This window comes from Semicossyphus pulcher, unplaced genomic scaffold (assembly GCF_022749685.1).
Source record: "Semicossyphus pulcher isolate SPU_LCO1_2020_fin unplaced genomic scaffold, fSemPul1.0.p SCAF_2, whole genome shotgun sequence".
In the NCBI taxonomy this organism is placed as follows: Eukaryota; Metazoa; Chordata; class Actinopteri; order Labriformes; family Labridae; genus Semicossyphus; species Semicossyphus pulcher.
This window is the reverse complement of record NW_027211693.1, coordinates 18,699,150-18,722,036: the sequence shown is the minus strand read 5'-3', so window position 1 is coordinate 18,722,036 and position 22,887 is coordinate 18,699,150. Positions and strand designations below refer to the sequence as shown.

The following is a 22,887-nucleotide window of genomic DNA, read 5'->3' as shown; positions in this document are numbered from 1 at the left end:
CATGTCCTCATTCAAGGCTGCAACATTGGCAGACTTTACAACATTTAACAAGGCATCACATAATTGCATTTACTATTTTTGCCTCACCTGCCACGCATCTGCACAAGCTTTTTTGTTTAAGAAGCTATACTAAACTTTATTTGTATATCAGCAATGGATCAGTGACCCAGTTCATGACGCATTTTAGCATCTTTTAGCTCACTGTTTCTTTTGTCTGTTGTCCCAACCCTTCTGTTGTAACTCTCTCCCCATATTCCTTTCCAACAGCAGTGGGAAGCTATCAGCAGAGACTGACAATCTAACCAGTACCCAATAGCAGGCAAGATATCGATCAGCTTCTGAACATAGAGATTCATTTAGCAGCTAAAGAGACAAATACTTTCTGCTGGAGTAGGTGTAGACCAAAACTGAGCCTAAATTACAATAAACATTGGACTAATGTGAGCCTAGTGGAAGGAAATTATTAATACAACTTGAAGTACACTTGATGTGTAAACAGGCTATAGTTAGATAACATCTAAGTAGCGACTTCCTTTATATGGAAACACAATATGTCAACAACTTATTGACAATAGCTTGTTGTGATGCCCCTGACTTAAAAATTGTTTTTATTGATGTTTAATGTACAAAAGATGATAGATAACTTACATACAAGACAATAATAATGATGATAATAATGGACAATAATTTAACTGTACTATACGCTGTGCAATACCCCAACAGTGCAATACTGTAGCACTAATACTGCATTTATACTGTTCACTTCAACATGAATCTATCACTGATAGATACCATTTCTCAGAATCTTTATCTTGTATCTCTGTTCTTATGTAATTACACTTTGCACATATCTCTATATGTTCCATGTTGTTCTTATTGCTTATGTTTTTGTTCTATTCCCATTTCTCCGAATATTGTTTGTACATTTGAATTGTGTTTATATAATTCACACATTTAACACATCACTGCTATTTATATTTCTTAATGCTTCTTGTCTTTATCAGAGCAACTGCAATTACTGAATTTCCCCCAGGCATAAATAACTGATTCTGATATCAACACGTCGTATGGCACAACAAGTGAGTTAGTTCAGCTCATTGAACTGCTCTTACAGCTGGTTGACCAGTGCTCTAAAGCCCCTGCATACAACCAGTCAACCATACATACAGGAAATACTTAATGTATAAACTATGTACTCAAAAGCCTCATCATCATTAAACATACGATTTTGGAGAATTCAAACTAATTCCAGAAACATGAATACACAATGCATTGTTAAATGGACAGCACACATTGTATTTGACATGCATTAGTAGGATATGCAAACATAATATATATAGACACAACCTAAACACATGACTGCTCTGCATATGGAGATGGAGGTGTAAGTAGATCTTATAACCTTGTCATAAGCTCGTAGGTATAATTCATACTATGCTGTCATTGTACCTAGCAGATCCACATTATGGCTTGTCCTGTTGTAGCTCAAGCTCCTGGAAATTAATTGGTAACGATGGGGGATGTAAAATGTTTCTGCAAACTCACATTTATTTTTTAAATAAATCTAATTAAAAATAGATAGTTTCCTCTCTTTTTTTTTTGCATATTTGAGCGCAGCAACATTTGTCAGGTCTGTTTGAGGAGTTGCTCATTTGCATGCACTGACTGGTCATTTAAAGCCAGATTTTACTTGAGGCTGCCATCAGGCAGTTGTTTCTTCTCCAAGTAATGTTTTATTCAGCATCTCGTGACACATGCTTCAAGTTAGAGACCTTGCCAACCAATTAAATATATGATAATGTACATGAGGGATCTGAGAAGGTGACCTGCGCTTGTCTCATATTTAGATGACATTCAAAATAGTGGTTGTACATGTGATTGCCGGAGACCATAAATGCGTGAGTTTTCTCCTTTCCCCCCTCCTCAGTATGGATTGGTCAGTGACCTTCTCTCTGTACGAACGCCTCTCAAACTAGCGGTTTCAAAGCACCCACATGCAAGCCTGCGAGAGAGTTATGCTTAAGATAAGTGCATTTGTTGGTGAACCACATCAAAGTACAGAGGGATGTCTTAGCGAGCAAAGGCAGTGGAGCTCGAACCAAGCCTTTGATCACCCCAGGCACTCTGATCATTAAAATATTGGATAAATAATTGATTAAAAACACCAGACCTCATTGTGCTCTGTTTCTGTATCCAAAAGTATCCCAATTTTTAGACACACTGACTCCACAATGAGTTTAAATGGTAGTGAAAGAAACATATAGTTACTGTAGCATTGTACGGCACGCTTTAGCCCAACATATGCAGAGAAATATATCTGATATTGTTGTAAGTATAAAGCACATTCTGACTACAGTGCAGTCTTTCTCTTCTCCAGCACTGTGTTCCTGTGTGAACTGCAGACAGGTTGGAGTGCAGCAACAAGCCTTTTTCTCCAGCGAGACTCTGAGCATTGGGATGGCAGGCTGGCACAGGGGTAGAAGGACTGTGTAATAATCAAAAGGCATAGTCAGAAGGCAGGTAAGAGTGCATTCCAGCTGTGCGTAGGTGATAGGAGGGGAGCTAATATTACATCTGTGGTGCAAACCAGCCCTGCAGTGTGCAAGAGAAAAACAATGAGCCCACTGTGTGCATATCAGGGATATTAAAAAGACAATTTTCCATCAGTTTTTTGTGCATTGGATAGGGAATCAATTTCCATCAGTGGGTAAAAGTTTACATTTAGAGTATAAAAATCAATTTAGGAAAATTAATCGAGACTTATTCCAGCTGTTGTTACAAAATCCTTAAAAATAACCTAGTAGTCTCTAGGGCTGGGTTTAAAAAATAGATTCTCATTTGAATGACCCAATATCGATTCCTAAATCCACAGATCGATCTTTCTCTCAATATGTGTAAATGTGTCTGATCACTCACGTTTCTGAGCGTTCATGAACGCAGCACGGCTCAGTGCATTCCCCCCGAAACACGGCAGTGAGGGAGACATGCCCGGACTTGTTTACAGCACTTACTACAGAGACATCAGTGATCGCCGACGGACTCTTTTTATAGTGTGTGCGTCCACGAATATGTACCTTGGTTTTTCACTGGTGTTCATGTTACTCTCTGTTAGCGTCGGCTTTGGCCACGAGTGTATTTTTGGCATGTTATACAATATGCCTTTCCCCATAGTCTCGTGTGGTTTTGTTCTTTGTGCTATGAGATCTCGTGGCCAAATCTCGCACAAGTTGAAGCCCAGTTTGTTTAATCAAAACCATGAGTCAGATGTTCAGACTAAAAATCTGAAACTGGAAGAAAAGTTAATAAGCTGTCTAATTAATAAAATTGTTAATATTGTGCTGACTGCTGTGTGTTGGTCATGTTGAATAAAAAGTACATGATGCAACTTATTTAGGGTCAAGTCTTATTGTAAACATTAAACATTTTGACGATGCACCCGGTTAGAGGTGCACTGATATTATAACTGAAATACCCCTAACCAAATCGATATCGAATTAGATCGAATCGGGACCTTGTGAATCAGAATTTAATCGAATTGAGAAATCCTTATCGATACCCAGCCCTAGTAGTCTCACATGGTCAGTATGCCAAACCAAACTTTTCTCCCTCCTACTTCGGTGCTTTTGGTTGTAAATAACTTAATACATAGTCTCTTGTGTATTTGACTAGTTTTAAATGCAATGTTGCCCTGGAGCTCATCTCTGGACACATATTGGCAATTTTTGGAGAGCTGTCCAACTAACTAATGTGAAGTGCCCGACCTGACTTGTTTCATAAATCCCTGAATTTAAGCACAATTAAAAAAAACACAGAAAAGTTTGCAGCCACGAATACTAATTAGTGCCCAGACAAAAATAGCCAGAGGTGTTGCATTCAGAGACAGGAGTCCTTAAAAACAGAGCAAATCAAATTGAGTACCTCTGATTTCTGAGGTTATGTTTTTACATGTGTTTTCTCCTGACCTGTGAGTTGGATTGAAAAAGGTCTGTCAACAGGAGATTACTGTGAGTATTAAGCAAACTTTTTATTATCATACAAAAGTAGTGCACTCGTTTCAGATGTCTTCACTGAACTCACGGATCGGGCAGCATCACAATACAAAGCTTTGTTGAGTTTCTCCAATTGGCAGAAACTTCAAAGTTGTGGAATAAAAAGACGCCTCGCTGCAGTTTGTGAAAATAATGTTAAAGACTGTATGATGTGATAACTTCAAGCTACACTGAAAGCCTTAAACCCCCTCGTCCCCGGGGGCCCCACGCTCCTAATAGTTTAACACTAATGAGATCTGCTGCTCCCATCTCTCCAGCCTCCCACATCACAGTTTATTTCATAGTGTAAATACCTTTGAAGGTGGTGTGAAGCGCAGGGCGAGCCAGAGACAGAAAGCATGCTAGCTAGCCGTACTTTCTTTAGGTGCCGTCCTTTCACTTTCAGGGTTTCGCTGGTGAGGTTCACTATGATGTGTTCAATTTAGCTAGCCCCCCTGCATGAAGTCCGCAGAAATAATGGTCAGGCAGGACTCTTTGGGACCGCACGGTTTCCCAGAAATGTCAGGGCAGTGCCACAGCCCATGACTTTAGCTCAGAGAGGGCGGGAGAAAAGCATGCGGCCTGCCATCAACTGGTTGCCACCGTGTTCAAACGGACGTCTCTGAATTCATCAAAAGCAGAAAAATGACAGCTTTTGTCAGGTGGCTGTGGCACGATCACACCGTGCAGACATATGCATCACACTCATACGCATGATACAAATATCATCAGTGGAAAACTTGGACGTGCGCGCCATCTGCTCGTGTGCACAGTCACAAGAGACGCCGGCGTCTCCGCCAAGAAGCAGTGGGCAGAGTTCAAGTTTGCATCCCTTGCCTTTCTGGCAAACGCAGCATGTCTCAGACAGCGTGATAAAAGTGTTGCAAACAAAACACCTCCTCATCAAAAGGGGCTAATAAAGTCTTCAATATACTTAAGTGAAGCCTTAGATAAATAGAATCCCCATTTCCCTGTGCATTGGTGTTCAGTTGTCCAAAGTGTATTGATGTACTTATTGACATTCAATAAAGGGAAACCCTCTCAGCAAAGCGCACGAGGTGGTGTAAATCCTGTACACGTCTCGAGTGTGCACGAGGAGCAACTTTCCTTCAACACAATTACTCGACAGCAATAATGTCACAGCGTGTTCGAACCAATTTTGATTTACAAGTGGACAACATGTTGCCTTTTCATCAGCTTATTATTATTAAGTGGTCCGTATATGTGTGTTTCCCCTGGACGATCCCCCCTCTCGCTTCGCTCTTAGCGAGGTATTGATCCTCCCAGTGTACCGGCCCCTCCTGATTTCATTAGGCTAGCTGCTGTTAATTACTCCACACTCTAACCTTTTGCTGTTTCATTTGGACCGACAAATTGGGTGAATTAAAAAAAGGGGAGGTAGGAAGAGGAAAGGAAAGAAAAAGGGGGGAGAAAAAAAGCTCCCCGGCAGCTGTAGTAGAGGGTGGACCCCTCCCCTCCCTCTCTTTGTGGCGCTTGTGTCAGAATCCCAAGCGGCGTAATAATTAAAAAAGTTCATCAATGTTCTCTTTGCTCATCAAATTATGCAGAAGCAGGCTACTCCAGTAATTGTTGCAGAGGATTCATTTATGAAAACCATAGCAGCGAGATCTAGTGTGCTTGTCTGGGGAGTTCTGCCTTTTTCACTTCTTTATGTGTTTCTAAGCTTGAAGCAGGCGGATCATTAAAACACATTACATTCATTTATGCGTGTTTATTTACGAGGATCATGCGAGAGACAGAACTAACTTCTACATTTTGGGATCAAAACGCAGCACCTCTCTTTCCCTGACACACCAATTTGTCTTCTTAGGGAAGGTATTAAAAGAGTCTGATATGACACATAGCTGCAAAGTTATAATTAGACCTCATTTAATACCTTATGTCATGAGATTACTAGCGCACTGCGTGGCATCTAAAGCACACTTTAATCGCAGGGGAATGTAATTGATTAAGCATATGAGACTGGGAACCAGATGATGAGGATGATGCTGTAAAGCCATGTTAAATCAATATAGCCACTTCCTACACATCAAGGGATTATTGGGAGAAATTACCACCAGCTGTAACTGCTGACTTACAACACATCAGATAGTCTCTGCTTCCGCGCGCTCATGTGTACAAGTGAGTCCAAAACATTCCACTGCATTTAAGTAATCACCTGCTTTAAAGTGGGACAATGTTTCAACACGGATACATTAGCAGCCAAGCAAGTGACATTTATAGGATCTTCTGGATCCTTAATATGAGAGATGCCCTTTCCTCAAGGTTGAGCACATTCTAGTCGAAGAGATTCTACATGATGCAGAAGGCAGGAGCCACTCGGAGTACTCCCTTTGGCTGAGATAATAACTTCATCATAATTAGCTTGTGGTGCTCAGGAGTGTTGAATTGTCGGTTGCACTGGGATCTGGGCTGATTTATTGCTTGATTTAATTACGTATCAAAATTCAATTAGACGTGCTTTCAACCAAATTCAAAGTGAGTTTTTGTCAAGCTGTCCCTTGAAATCAGCCGCGTTTTGAAGGACATCCTTCACGACGCAGTGACATCTAACTTAAAACATTATCGCTTAACTAAAAGCATTCATGCGCTGAAAGATGGGAAGAAAAACAACAAAAAGCTGCTACGCCAGATTTAGAGATGTGCCTGTTTTTTTTTTTACTCCTCTATTACTTATTTCACATCTCAGCTGACATCAAACAGCATCAAATAGTGCGAAACAGACCTTGATTCGGCGGTGATGTGAAGAGGGTTGCAGGTACTTTACCAAGTGAAGATACATGACAAAATGCTCTTTGAGGTTGACTTGAGCTGAGGAAGTGTCTGACTTTCTTTACCCACATCACTCACTGCCTGCTCACCCCTTTTGCTCCAGACTACACCAGGCAAAAAAGGGGAGCTGTTTTGAATAAGTGTCACACCAGCCTCCAAGAGCTACATTGATCTTTACTACTATGCAAATTCAGGATGTCATGGTGTCTATGCTAAGAAGCCAGGGAAGGGAAGGAATATTTCAGCCGGAGGTCTCTGACTGAAGTGTAGTCCTTTACCGGTATTGTAAATACGCTCATTGACAATTCTATTAGGTTCACTTTGGTATAACTGTGCAGGGCCGACTTGGACCCCTCAGAACAGGCAGAATTTCTTTCTGACACATTGATTCAAAAAGGTGCCAAAAAAAAGTTCCATAGGGGATTTGATCTATACCGGCTTGACAGGGTAGCTTTTGCAGTTTTCCAGCGGCTGTGAACATACCACTTCACCTCATCCCAAAAGTGTTGTATTAGGCTGTGATCTGGGGACTGTGCAGGCCGTTGGAGGAAAGTAAAGTAATTTCCTGAAACCATCTTGAGACAATGACACATTATCTCGCTGGAAAATCTCTTTGGTTGCCCCTGGTCAGCAACAATATTCTCTGTATTTATAGAAGCAACAACATCATACATAGAGCAAATACTGGCAGACGTGAGGCCTTTTCCTGCTTTCAGTCTGGCTCCTGTTTGTTTCCTCTGCAGTATTCATTGCACTGCAGAAATGAACACCTTGCCCTTCCTCGCCAACATGCAGAATTACATCCTACAAGAGATATGCAACTGTTTTAGCATGCAAGCTTTTTACTGTTTTGCAACTATACTGCATTAAATGTTACAACACACAAGTGAGCTACTCCACTAAGAGGAGAATATAAGACTTTGCCACTATCCTGTTTTCCTGCAGGGTTTTTAAGCCACACAAAAGCATAATTTCTGCTCAGATTTACTGCCTTAATTAGCATTTCCCTGCCACTAAGTAAAAGTTTATGCATTTAAAATATCAGCAAAAATACCCATAATTTCTGTTCTGCTACAGCCAAAAAAAGCCCAGAAATCAAGTGAAAAAACACAAAAAGAGTCTCTTGTATCAAGTGCAGCACTCCACATTCCCTCTGTACACCACGTTACGGTTCATTTGTTTGCTAGTGGTCCTGTTTGCGTGCAGCTGCACGACATGAAGGCTCGCCGCCCTGCTTAAAAGTTGCTGCTGGCTCAGATCTAAACAGAAAGGATGGACAGGGAGAATAAGTGCTTCAGAAACTATACATTTACTAGGCCCTGGTGCACTTAAATATTATCCACAATGTTACAGTTACTACTTGCTGACAAAACACTTAAATACGCCCACAGCCTTTTGCTACACGGTTGGCCGCCAGTGGCAGAGGGGAGGATTCTGTAGGTTTTAATGCCCATGCTGCGAGGAGACCTCGCAGACGATTTGAGATGGGAAAAATATTTCTCTGTTGCGTTTGTGCTGATATATATTTTTTTTTACCACCATTAGGCTAAAAAAAACTTTTTAAGTATGCAGCTTCTTGAAAAACACTTTATCTTTGGGCTCATTGTGCCAAGAAAACATGCCCCAACCAAATTACTCTATTAACCTCAACAACAGAGGAGAGATTCGTGGATATTGGATTAATTTTCTAACATCTGCAAGCTGCAACAGAACAAGGATTTCTTGGATAAGTCAAGAAACTTTACTCGTTGGAGATTCTTTTTTTATAGACCACAAGCTTAAAAAATGACCATACCAGAGTCCAATGCGTTACCTCCACGTGTCACAGAATGCACATTTTTACACCAGCTCAACACTTAAGCGAGTACTTCCACTAATTAGGACGCCTTGCATCACAATCAGTGAAAAAATGGTGCCGCAGGCTGACAGGAGTGGACACACTGTAGCTGCTGGTGACACATGCGCGGAGCCTTTGGGTTTTAGCTGGACAGGGAACCTCACAACCCCACTGCATGTTCTGTCTCCGTGCACAATGAGTCACAAAGGCCTGACTCACAGTCTGGAGGAGTGAGCTACATTAATAGGGAGGTGCGTGTAATAAAGAGGCCATTAAGTGTACTGTTAGCGAGGAAACATGGCGGAAAAGAGAACGGAAAGCTCCTTGATGTGTCAAAACTTCACTTTATCAAGATTTGCTGGTAATGTGGCTTGCTCATCCGTTTGATCTCCCTCCCATTGTAACGCCTGACAGCCGCTTTTATTGAGACTGGCAGAAGCATTGTCCATAGATTGTGATGTGCGCCGACGTACTGTATCGCAACATCATGTTTGAAGCAAAGATCATTGTCATTCACCGACAAACACGGAGCAGCGGGATGAAACTGATTCATGATTTTACAGAACGTTTATGCTAAGTGGGAGTTTCTTCTAGCTTGAATTAAAAAAGCTAAATGGTTAGCAGTGATGTCATTCAGCTAATTCCATTTTGGGTTTCAAAGTGTGTTCGGCGTCAGTCTTCACATATCAACACAAGCATACGGATTTCACACAGAAGCTTGTGAAACTTTAAGGAGTGCAGGCTGGTTAGAAATTTCAATTAGAAGCCCAGAACAGAAGTGATAATACTTTATTAATGTCTCCCAGAATAATGGCCTCCTCTCTGCAGAAGTGTTGATGGGTCTCACTTCAAAAAGACTACATTTGTTGCTTTTCCCGTTGTATTAAATGTGATCTCTACACAGTCTTTATCTTAAAAGATCGTATTTATCAAAGCGATAGCATTATTTCTGTGCCTCTGTGATGCCTGTAGAATCATTTACTGTTGCTGTAAGCAAAAATGTCTATGGTTATCTACAGAGCGGATCACAACCTTAACTTGTGAAGAAGTAGCTGTATCTCCGAATGAAGAAAACCATCTTTTAAACGCCACATTTTATGAGTAAATCACCATATAGCCTTTACTTTGTTATTGCAAACCATAACAGCCTCTCTGGATATGAATAAATGAAGGGAAGTTCGCAGACACACAGGAGCTAATACGAGATTATACCTATTATCACTGTTGTAATTTTATCATGAGCAACAACACATTCCTCCTTGTATGCATCACACCTTACAAGGACATTATGAGTCACCGATTGTGCTGTTAATTGAAAAGGAGTGCAATGGTAGTTTTTCTGATACATTTGAATAATAAACGACGTCTGTTCGTGCATTACTTTTTGCTCTTTGCTACGAGTGAAAAGAGCAGAGATGATGCAGAGTGTAAAAGCCCAGAACGCCCACACAAGGCCATTTTTTTACTTCTACGAGTGAAATGAGCAGACAGAATATAGTAGATGTCATTTTTTTGCACAAACACAAAAACACAAGTTGCACCGTTCAATGCACCAAAACATAGGAACTACCTTCACTGCTGGATGCAATAACACTGATTCAATATTTAGCCATATTTAAGACAGGGCTCCTAGCACCCTCTCATTTGAGACCTATACCAAGTTCATGAATATTTTCTCAGGCAATCATTGCAATATGTTTAATGATAGCTTTGGTTGCAGCAAATCCTTGTCTACATAAACTCCTATATTGGATGACAGTGGGCTCAAGCTTCACCCTCTACAAGCAGAGTCTTTCATCATTATACCAACAAATGAGCCCTTAAAATAATGGACAAAAAAAGCATCTGGTGGTATCACCGTCATATACTACAAAGATATAAACTACTTAGTTTCAAATGTGTTGTGCATGTATGTTTTCTCTAATGGTTTTCAAATGTATCAAACGTCTTTCCAGATATACTGTATGTCCAAAAACAGGACTAGTGATGCACGATATGGGATTTTTTGCCGATATGCCGATATTTTACAACTCATTTAGCCGATTACCGATACCGATATTTTTTCCCCGCACACCTAATTGCAGAGATCATCAACTCTCTTCTGTATTGGAATTGGCGTACAGTATAATGGTGATACTCTTATCACATTTGTTACAACGGTCGGGGTGACGGGTCTTGAGATGGTTAATCAAGTTTGTAGTGTTGAAAGACTTTGCCTTGGCTCCTCCTCGCATCACCGAAGCTGAGCAGTCATTGCAAATAGCAGTTTTGCTGTCTATTTCGGACACTTTGAAAAACTTCCACACCACGGACATTTTGGCTTCTAACTCTCTCATGCTGCAGGTAGACACACGTGACGTCATCACGCTGCGCCGCGCAGATCTTCTTCGTGCTGGGGACATTGCGCCGAGGTCGGGCACTTAATCAAGTATGCAGCAGCCCATTATTTTATCGGTTAATTATATCGGCAGATATCGGCGCATTGGCCGATATCCGATAGTTCATTTTTAAGCCAATATCGGCCGATACCGATAACGTGCTGATAATATCGTGCATCCCTAAACAGGACAGTAAGAGAGTAACTACGAGCATAATTAATGACAACTACAAAATACAACATCTAAGATCTAAATTTGGACAATCAGCATTTTCCAGTCAGGGTCGGCAACTATGGGACACATTACCAAGTGAAATAAAATGAATCACTGAGGGCGATTAATCTAACGACTAATGTATTGATTAGTCTAAAGATATTTCTTCCAAGCCTCCAATTTCCATGTCACTCTGTGATTAAATTAATAATGATGTATGAAAATTAATAATAATATTTATAATAATAATAGACTATTTGTCAGATGCCTGATCAGAAAAAGATTGTTATGACACACACAGATTATTTCATCACTGTCTGTCAGAGCAACCCTTTTCCCGAGCTGGAGAATCAGTATTTTTTACTTAAAACGAGCAGGTGAGCTAATTAAACAACAGAAAGTACGACAATCTTTGAGAAGGTACTACAGAGGCCAACTTCTCACCCTCCACTCAATGAAAAGGTGGGAGTTTGAGTTTTTCCCAACCGAACCTGAACGCATCTCTCCTCTCCTCTCATTGTAATTTGTGTCGTGAAGTGCATATTCAGTGAGTGGTCGAGCAAGTACAAGGGAGAGAGCGGCAGTAAATACCAGCGGAGTAGAGATAAAGTTAAGCTTGTATTGAACATCATACCGGGGCTTCATTCAAAACGTTTGAGGCTCAAGCCAGCGCTCCCCCGGAACGTGCCGCCTTAGGAGACCGCCAGCAATGAGTGACGAGATCTGTTTCTGCACACACATAACCTCACTGTGCTCCAGCTCTTAACTCAGCCCTCTTGTTTTTGCAACGCATCGATGCACGCTGCACAAATACACTTATTTCTGCAATCGATGACGAGTCGCCCCAGCCCGAATCACAGATATAAAATCTTTCACAACAAAGGTAGCTCAAGCTCCAAGCAAACCAGAGCTGTACTCATGTTTAGCTTATTGTATTTTAAATTACTAGTTTGTATTGAGTGTGTGTATTGTTATATTATGATATATGTATCTTCATATTTGTAGTTTTATTTTTTATTACATTATATATGTTAAGGCACAACTAGGGACCCGCGTTGAACATTAGCATTAGTTATAAACTCATCAGTTTCACGCTCTTTACTGGAGCTATGTTAAATCGCACGGTCCCAACCTATCTAATCAAATAATACTGGGTCAGGACACTATTTCCCCTTCTATGTTCCCCTATGTTGCATCTATATATAGCGTACACTTTGTTAAATCTTTTTCTCCAACCGACAGCTTCTTCTCTGTAACTGTCAACGCCTGCGAAGCGACACAGACGATCCTTTGTGCACCACCAGTGGCACGGTCTTGGTAAAACATTGATAAAGCACAGAGACGAGGCTCACACTCAGATCCCCATTTGCTCCATGCATATCTCCCTCAAATATGTTGATGTCAGTTTTTCTGGCAGCGCAGTCACTTAAAAGTGTGCCACTGATGCAACTCGAGAGCCACCGAGCACAGAGGAGTCTCTATTGCCCAGCCTGCTCCACACGATTGGGGTCCATAACCATCACCAAAACAAACGTCTCCTCGCTGCCAGGGTAATTTCTCCCCTCTTCTACCACATTAATATCTTTGTAGAAGGCAAATGTGTGCTCCAGGAGGCCAGACCCATGCGTGTTTTTTTCCCAAAAGCCTCTTGCTGTTTCTGTGGCCACAGCCAAGTGCATTAACATATGTTCTCACAGAGCACAGTGCTACTCTGCATTGGTAAATGCCTTATTACAGCAATCCGGCTCTGTGCTCTTCCATTGAATATCCATAAGTAGTAAAACACAGCCATATCTGCCCACTCAGAACAGTAGGGATGTGTCTCACATGACAGGGGGGCTCCTTAACATTTAGTCTGAGGCCCTCTTTGTCAAATTGATATTCCACCCACTCGCAGTAATGGCGGGCGGTAATAATGACAAATAAAGGCAATATTGCTACTGCATGGTACACACTGAGCGTAATAAGGTCATCTGCTGGTTATGTTTCTTTCCCCCCCCCCTCCCATATTTATGCCTTTTTAGCATGCAGAGTCAAATTCTCTCAGTATGACTTACATCTCCAAAGACTACGCCAGTGTGAAATATTCAAAGGCAGAGGGTGAGAAAAATATCCTGAGCAATGCAGCATGTTCTTGCCTAGAGAGCTTACACGCTTGTAATCATTTCCAAACTGCAATTTCCGCTTATTATTCCATTAGTTCTTATTTGGTTTCCCCTTTTCTATGTGAAGTGACACAAAGCGTTTTAGAGATCATGAAATCAGTGTCACAAACGGAGGGAACAGAGCGCCGTCCCTTTCGCAATCGCTGCAGAGATGACACTCGGCTTTGTCTAAACAGTGTTTTGCCGTGCTGAAACTACACTAACAGGAGGGAAAATAATGAGGCACATCGAGACACCTCTCATAGTATGGCGGGATATTCTAAGCGAGACATCATATGTTTGCGGTTAATTTAACCTACGTGTGGGTATGCAGCAAACTCCATGAATACATAAAACAAAGAGGTGATGACATCGAGAGAAACAGATAACATATTAACATGAATTAGATATGCAGCTTGATTAGCACCTACAGTGAGAGTGTTGCTTGTATGATGGCTATAAATCGTGAAATGGAAGAGCAGACACACACCCACCCGGCTATCTGTCGACGCAGCTCGCTGATCATTATGTTGATTGGCGCTGAAACGCGGCTTTGTGCAGAATTTGTTTGCAGATTTTAACGGGCCTCTGAGTTCGTATCAGTACCGCATGCTGCGGTCATCGGCTCTTTGGGAGATTTTTCTTTTTTTTTTATTGGAGGTTTATTTTTCATTTCTAATTTGGGCGATCCTTGTTCCGTCTGCCAGAGACACAGTCGTGCTGTGTTGATCTGAAGACTGAATCTAAAAGAATGTGTTTCAAAAAGTACAGAGAACTTGTCTTATTCTTGCTCAAAGAACTAAGGGCTGGCATCCATGTCATCCCGCTGCACTGCACTGATTTATAATGGTGGGGAGGAAAAAGAAGAGGCCAGGATGCATCACGGAAACATGGAGTTATTGAATAATACTTTGCTCATGAATAAAATCATTAAAAAAGCCCTCTTACAGACGATAACCATGAATCTTGAGCGTTTTATGATTAATGCCTCATCTATAAATTAAAGGTTTTTGATTTCGAAGGTTTTTTCTTTCTACATTTATTTATGTTTTTAAGTTATTTATTATTTTCTTCCTGTTTTGACAGGCCAGATCACCTGAGGACACAAGTTTTGTTTGCTTTAACTTTTGAGATCTATTTCTTAGACAATCTAGTTTGGGCCGCACCACTGTGCAACCTAATGAAGCCTCAAAGGCTTTGTTAAAGTCATTAAACATGGAAATCTAACTGCACCGTTTTCTTCTAATGGCAAACAATTACATGACAACAACCTGGCCGAGGAAATTAATGTCAGTGAAAACCAATGTGGATGCATTGTTTATGTTGCAGCCAGGGGAATTTCATTTCCGTCCAAGTATGAGAAACGCTTGACTGGTCATTCTCTCAAAATGAATATATAAATGAAATACATAAATAATTTATAGGAATTAAAAACCAATGTCTTAAATAAACCCAGCCTTATCCATTAGGTAGCTATGGATCCTCATTCATTTGGAAGCAGACTCTCAGAATCCCTGTTTTTCCATCATTGCTGGTCTGTTACATATGTAGATGTACAGGCGTATTTTATTTAGCACGCTCCTGAGGAGTAATAGTCATTCTCCCAACCTTCCCGAGCAGCACACATCCTCCATCTCCAAACCATTTTTCAAATTATTTGGGTCTAATTTAGACAACCAACTTTACTCAATGACATTTAATTGTCTTGTCGGCTGCATTGTGTCTTTGCCAAGCTCACAGTCTCATTTCAACTGCAACTCTCCCGGGAAATTCTATCACCAGTGTGTCATCCTGAACTTGAAGAGCACAATCTCCAAAATACAACACAATCCAAGAAGTGTTCTTCTCCCCTTCCCCCGGACAAGTACAAATTAGGCCATCAGATTCAGGTGTTATCAGCCCATTAAACGCTCATTATCAGTTGTTATCCCAAGTGCAGATACAAGGTAGTGCAGTGCTATCTCCAATTCAGCTGTGTAGGCTGTTATCTGTTGGTAAGGTGGAACGACACGTAACTCGATAAAGCGATGACGCTCGGTGGGCAAAGAAGTTATGACAGGAACAAATCAAAGACGGAAGTCAGTCTCAGGAGTTGGTGTGGGCGGATTGATGGGTGAAGAAAAACGTGGGATATCACACAGGAGAGCAGAGTTTGTGTCCTGTGTGGGACCAAAAGTAAAAGTTGAGTTCATCTAAGTAAGTAGTGACTAAGGTAACTTCCCTTCCTTTATTTATAGTTTCAATTATGGGGGGGTATTATGCTAATTCCAAGCGTATTTCACTCTGTCATACCTGTGGAGTAGCTTAGCATAATATACAGTTAAAAAAACTCCTCATTTTCCTCACAGTGGTGCTCTGTGCAGGCCCTCATAAAGCCCCTGCCTGAAACAACTCAGTCAGCTCTGTCCCTTAAAGAAACCCCGCCCCTACAAGCCCACTTCTCTTCTGATTGGACAGCTCTCCGAAGGCTGCACTTTGTGACATCACAGCGTGTAGAAAAAAACAGTGTGAAACCTGGCATTCACTGCAGACTGAGCTGAGAAGCCTGCGGATTACTCCAACATACTTTTGCCTACAGATTTGAAACTTCACCCACGTTTAGTCTGGACATCCAACATTGTAACATTATATATATATGTCTTAAAATGTGACACAGTATAATACTCCCTCATTAAAGTCCCTGTTGACGTGACGACAAAGGTCCAACAATGTTCTGCCTGTTGCTGCGGACATTCTCGCCCACTGATACATGCAGTTGGCCCCTTCTCAAACTTTCTAATGTTGGTTATGACAACTGATAAGTGGCCATTTATTGATCTGATAACATCTGAGGGGGGCGCTTAGGCTTGGATAAAGAGTACTGGCACGAAGATCCAATGCCAATTCTATAGGATGACCATCATTCTCTCAATGAACATTACCTCCCGCCTTTAATCGAGACAGAGTTATGTCTGCCGAAAACCTTTTTCAAATCTATTTTTGTACTACTCATGTTATAGGAAGTTACAGAGTGTATACGTTTTCAGAATCACCATAGTTTAGTTAAGAAGGCCAGATAAATATGCAAATAACCCCAATAGCACACCTGGCATGTGACATGACATTAACGGGAGGATCCCTCGGCAGCGCTGCATGTTTTTGAGACGGAGCAGCAACACCTGAGCAGAAAATAATGACGTGTTACAGGGCCTTTTCATTATTTACTTAGATGAGATTGCTTTGAATTTTTATGGTAAAAAGCTCAGCCGTATAAACAGAGTTTACGTCTAATGTTCCTCCCACTTTGCAACACTTCATCAGAGGTGGCAAATTGCTTTTCTCCCAAGCCTGGTTAATGAATGAACCAATCACACATTAATGGCACAATCTACGGAGGAGTACTTCATGTTTGGAAACTTTCCCCCGTTCGATGCGGGGTTTGTGGGGACCGAATTGCCTGTTGACATTTTGAAAAAAGGAGTGGAGAGCTGGCAAGAGGACTAATTCATGATCTTTTATACTAGTTAATAGAAGGTTTCAACACATGTAACATCTATCCTGCTGCGAAAGAAGGAATTTGACTTTCCTATTTGCTCTATCACAGAACGATCACCTGACTTTAACACTTGTAGACTATAGATACGTATCACCTTAAGAAATGGTTGTGCAGGAAGAAATAAAAGTTTCCTCTACAGTTATGTTACATCTGTTACTCTGCTATCATCACTCGCACAATTTGCATTGAATTATCTCCCCATGCTTGTTATGGGGGTCTATTTTTTTAGATGAATTCACACACTATTACAACACTGCCTACCTTATTGACTGAATTTCTTAAGTCTTTAAATGTAGTGTTTCCTCTTTTTATTTAATCATTTAAGATGTATAAATGTATCCGGATGTCCTCTGTTCAATGTGGACAAGAGAAAACATGCAGCAAGCAATCACATGATGAAAATCTGCTGCCCTTTATTGGACCCTCGGCTCAATGGACTCATGTACTATGGTATATTTTATCGCTGAAACCTTGGTGCACTTCCTGCAGCTTTTTGTGCAATCCATATGGGCGCCTCAAATAGGATCTGTGAAAGTCACATTTAGCCTGCCTTAGAAATAGCCCAAATCATTATGGCAGAGCCTGGGACTTGGTATTATCCAGCGGTCAGGCTAAGATGCTTATACATTAGCAATCCAGGGGACCGGGCAGCTGGACTGCAGTCCTGGAGCACACAATGACTTGCCATTAATAGGTTGTGGAGCGTCGGGAGAGCCCACCCTGAGCAGAGATTTCCATGCGGATATGGCCTATGGCACAGGGGTACCTGCCCCCAGCCATCTGCACTGATTTGACAAATGATTCTATATCAAAGGCCTCTGCACTGATTTGGGTGGTAATTGATTGGAAGTGAGGCCTTCAAATCCCTGATTGGTTTAGCTGGATGTAGGGGGGAGATATGCTGTGGCAAGTGAGAGGCAAGGACAGCCAGAGAGAGGCAGAGGGAGAGAGAGAGGGAGTACAGTGCAGGGGATCTGGGAAATCTACTACAGAACTCATTTGCACTTTGAGAGAATTGAGAATGAATTCTGCGAGAGAGGCCTAGGCCACGTCTGCATGGTATATTCTTTTTTACAGCACCACCCATGTCATCTTTTTGTTTCTGTGTCTTTTTCTAACGCAATTGTCAAGATATCCAATTTGTTAGTGTGTCCGTGAATATTGGATTTCACCATTCAGAAAGAGGAATTTGGTTAGAAATGGAATATTATTGATTTGTTCCACACGGAGGTGTGGTCTGATGCAGATATATGAGCATGGCGGCCTGGCAGGGAGGCATGGATTATATATTCCTTCATCAATTTCCCCTGAATTTTTGATGCTCTTAACCCTTGTTGTGGAAATCAAGTGACAAGAGAGATAACATCAAACATGGAGGCTGGCCATTGTCGGAGGGCCCCCTGAGGATCGCCTCAACCCCATAAACCATTACAGGAAGAGTACTGTGAGAGAGGGCACACAGGCATGAACGAATGATGTGCTGAATACTTATGTTACCCATATTCATGTTAGGCAAAAATCTGTTGGTTTGAATTTGTTAGCATGCTCTTTAATTACATCATATCGCTATAAATGTTAACTAACTGATACTCATTTTAGGTGTAAATCTGAAGGTAAAATACCACTTAAATATGAATCCAATCATATTATTCATACAGTATTCCATGTGTGAATATAAAACCTTGCACGGTGTTAGCATCTCTGTGACAGGCCCTTATGTTTTCCCAGCCAGTCGTGTGTATACGGCACGTTGACGTTCTGCAGATAAGCCGGGAGAGTGCAGAGCCCCGCTAATGCACCTGTGGCAGTGATGCTACATACATACCGGCCTACTGCCTTTTATTACACGGCAGGCTGGCTGCACCGCATACCTTTTGCCATTTGACACAGACATGCGGTGCCTGCTAGTGACAGATGCTGCACAGTACTGGTCCCAGAGGTCACAAATGACCTTTCGGATTGTCTTTTTTTCCAGTCACAAAGAATTATTTGCTTGACGATGGCCACCAATGTAACCCCAGGCACCCTGATGGAGCCGTGGGTCGTCGCTGCTTGTCTTCTGAGATCACATTTACCTCAAATGAATTGTGCATGTGTGTATTTGAGAAGGGCTGAGAGAGCGGACGTGTGTGTCTGTGCTCTTGGAAGGACGTACAGTAACAACCCATAGTCTTCTTGATGCCTTTAACTTGGCTTAATTGCTGCATGACTAGCCTCTTGTTTGGATGCCAGAGGGATTGTCTTTTATTATACAGAATGAATCATCATTAAGATGTGCTTATTCAGTGGCCTCTCCTTGACTTAAAAATGCTGCTGCTAACAGGATCTCTTTAGCGTCTTATTTGTGACAATCAGTGTGTTTACATTTGCATTCCTGCTGAACCTCAGAGGGCGAACTGCGCTACAAAAAGCAGCATGTCTGCCGTGTTCATAACTGAACTTCTACATTGTTAGGTGACATGTCGCGGCAGAGGCTCTCGTTCTGTGTGGAAAATAAAAACTGTGAAATGGCATCCTGCAGTTGCACGGCTTTAGTTTACCTAAGCAATTTCAGAGCTGGCAGGAACAGGGTGCAGTGCAGGCCCCATACTGTCAGAGGTGCTTGATCCCCACCCCCATCCTTGCCCTCTCCATCTGTCACCTAACTAGATTGCACTGTTCACATAGACACATAACATGCACTTATGCATGCATGCACACACACACATTCTTAGACTCACATACGGGAACAAACACAATCATGTCAGGCAGAAATCTGCCCCACAACAGAAAAGAAATCAGAAATAACAGTTTGTTCTGTGCAATGTCTGTAAAAACATGCAGTTAATAGTGTTTTTCATACGTTTCTGTTTACCATCTGTGCTACAAATGTCACTCTAAAGAAACACATATGTGTGCTCACATCCTTGTTCCCGTTTCATTCCCACCCTGTTGTGGCATAATGAGAAACTGTTATTCATGCTGTAGATTCAGAAGTGAAAAACTGACACAATTTTCTACCGCCTGAAGCCGAGTGTCAGAAATATGATCTTACCCTCACCTCTTACCCTGACTGCCGTGCTGTAATGATGCTCTGAGGTGAGCCCACTCATCAATTATTCACAGAATGCAAGATTTTCACTCTTTATCTTCTCGCCAGCGAGAGGGAAAGCATTTAAGAAAAATGGAGGTGAAACTAAAAGAATAGAGAGGAGGAGAGAAGCAGGAAGAAGCTTGGCGGGTGAATAAGAGAGTTTGCGGTAGACAGACAATACTCTCGCTGTGAGTTATAATTGTAGTTTAACAATGTGCGGACCTCTGGGATTTTCAGTATGCAATATATGGCCTTTAGACTAGGATCGCTATGGAAACCAAAGGCCCTGAACGACCTGCAGTGCCCACCCACTCGGACAGCCGTTAATCATCTTCGCTCAGATCCTGGCACTGCAGAATTTGGCCAATGTGTCAAGAAGCAATTATATATACTTAGTGCTCGGGCACCCGATCTCCTCCCTCCTCCCTCTCTTTCCTCGCTCTCTCACTCTCGCACTCTTAATATAATCACAGAGCAGTCAGTTTAAAAGCCCTCCGCTCATTTCACTATCTGTCTGGGGGATGCACACAATGCAGATGAAGAGAAGTGTAAAAAGACAGAGGATATTCTATTCTGAGAGCCATTATAATCTGAATATTCTTTTCATATAAATCATATCCAGCCATTTACTCATTTTACCAGCCTCCTGAGCTGACTGACATACCAAATTAGCCCAGCTGGCCCATTGCATTCGCCGCACATATTGGGTTGGTGCGGATCATGGAGACTAATGTGAGCTGACTAGAGGGAGATTATGTTCCGCTGCTAACAGCTAAAACGTGAATAACACTATCCGCAAACCCACGGTGTTCCCCCATTACATCAGCCTTGATCAGCTGTGTAAAAATGGAGAGGGAGCGGGCGAGGCAGAAAAATGGAAAAGAAGCCGGAAATAAGAAGACGTGGACTGACACTATGTGGAGTCCCTGTGCTAAAAACACTGTGTGAAATGGTGTTTTCACATTAGCGTGACCTAAATACTAAATGATCTGACCCAACGTGAAGGAGATGCAGTGTTGTGTAATACTGACTGACTTTGAAAGAAAAGTTGGTAGCTTCTTTGCGATTAACAAATGGCATACATGAGGAGAGTGTTATCATAAGTAATAATATTAAAGTTTTACTTTGCCTTTGCAGAGGCGTCTGGCCCCCTCCAATTCAAACAGATTTCCAGCCCTCCTGGCTGTTGCTGTAGTCGGGCCAATCACAGCCATTTATCTTTCATGGGCTGGGTTTAAGACCGGATGGCCCTTGAAGCTTTTTTATAAACAACCAAGATGGCCGCCACTGATGGAATGCTCAGTATCAAGGCCAGCTCAAGGCATAGGCGCGCCACCTTCTGGGGGGCTTGCACCTCAAACATTTTGAAAGTAGCGTTGTGTACAATGTTAAAGTGATAATCTCAGAGATTTTCATTTAAATAAATGTCTGTTAAGTCATCATCTATCGCTTAATAAGGTAACACAATGGTGATTGAGCCTAAGGCCCACTGATGAAAGCCTTTGCATTCACAGAATTATGGACTGGGTGTCTGTGGCGACTTTTGCGGAAAAAATCACAAGCGACGCCCAGTTAGTGACGCGTTTTCCATCACCCAGCAGTGGTTGGTCTGCCAGAGAGGGTAGGCGGAGCTAAGCGGCTGCTTTTCCGGTCTCTGCGAGTGTTGCGAGTAAACAGTAATCTACTATGGCTGAACAAACAAAGAAAAGATCGATGACTACAGATACAACTTCAACAATAAGTGAAAATCCAAAGAAAAAGAAACAAATTTGACGCTCAGATGAAGGCAAACAGTCTAAAAAGCAAAGCGACCGTCAGTTGGTTACAACCAGTGCCAACCGTGGACGTCACACATGCAACACTGTCTGGATATCTGGGAAGTGTGCTCCTGCAGTTACCGTTTGTTGACATAGGTGATAGGTTGACATTAGTCTTTATTAAAATATCATATCGATTAATCAGGTCTCTTCTGGAGAACTGTGTTGCATAAAGGAATGCAATATGTATAAAAAAAGATTTTGCTGTGTGTCTGAACTTGCCTCAGGCACCAAAAAGGCCAGAGCCGGCCCTGCTCAGTGTGCCTTAAACTCGACAGAGGTTCATTAAACGTAGAAATAGCCATTGCTACTAAATAATGTCATGCTTTGCGCCTGTTTATTATATTGAACTGGAGGCTATTTGAATTGCATGTTGGAACTAGCTACCTAGCCTAGCAGCCCATTCGTATGCCACAAGTTACATTACTCGAGTTGAGCTGTAGCATGAGTAGGTATTTCCATGTCACACCTTTTGATAACGCTGCTTCCAAATGGAAAATAACCTGAGAGATTCCAAACGAATTCACAGTTGCGAGCCGGTCTGGCAAAGTCAGGCTAGTCCTACCACCTCCTGCAGCTTTCAATGCCACCAAAGTCATCCAGACAGCCAGCATTAGTGATGTAGAGCACTGAAAGACTTTGAACAGTTGATGACAGGCTGTCAGACAGCTTTTCTCCATTGGGCACCTTTTACCAAGGTCCACTCTTGCAACAAGCCACTCTCCACCACACCGGCCACTCATCCAGAAAAGGACACAGGCATTTTTGACACGTTTGGTGCTAAGTGAACTGAAATTGTGTGAATTTCACTACATAGCACATTATCACATTTGCAAAAGGCGAGCACAAGGAGAAGGAACTGAGGGGGAAAGGAACTTCAGTCAGTGTGTGGAGATGACTTGAGACAGTCAGTGTGAAGTGATGACTTTGACTGTGCATGTACAGGACTAATTAGCATTGAATAAATCTGCCCTTCTCGCCTCATGTCAAACAAAGTCTAATGAAATGCAGACTGAAAGAAATAGAACAAACTGAAATGACACTTTTTAAAGAAACTATTGTTTATACA

General features: G+C 41.8%; 1 protein-coding gene across 1 annotated transcript in view; it reads right to left on the bottom strand.

Moving 5' to 3' along the window:
* Positions 1 to 22,887, bottom strand: part of pcdh11 (protocadherin 11) — a 129,641-nt gene that overhangs the window by 53,045 nt on the left and 53,709 nt on the right. The gene's annotated exons all lie outside the window — the stretch shown is intronic.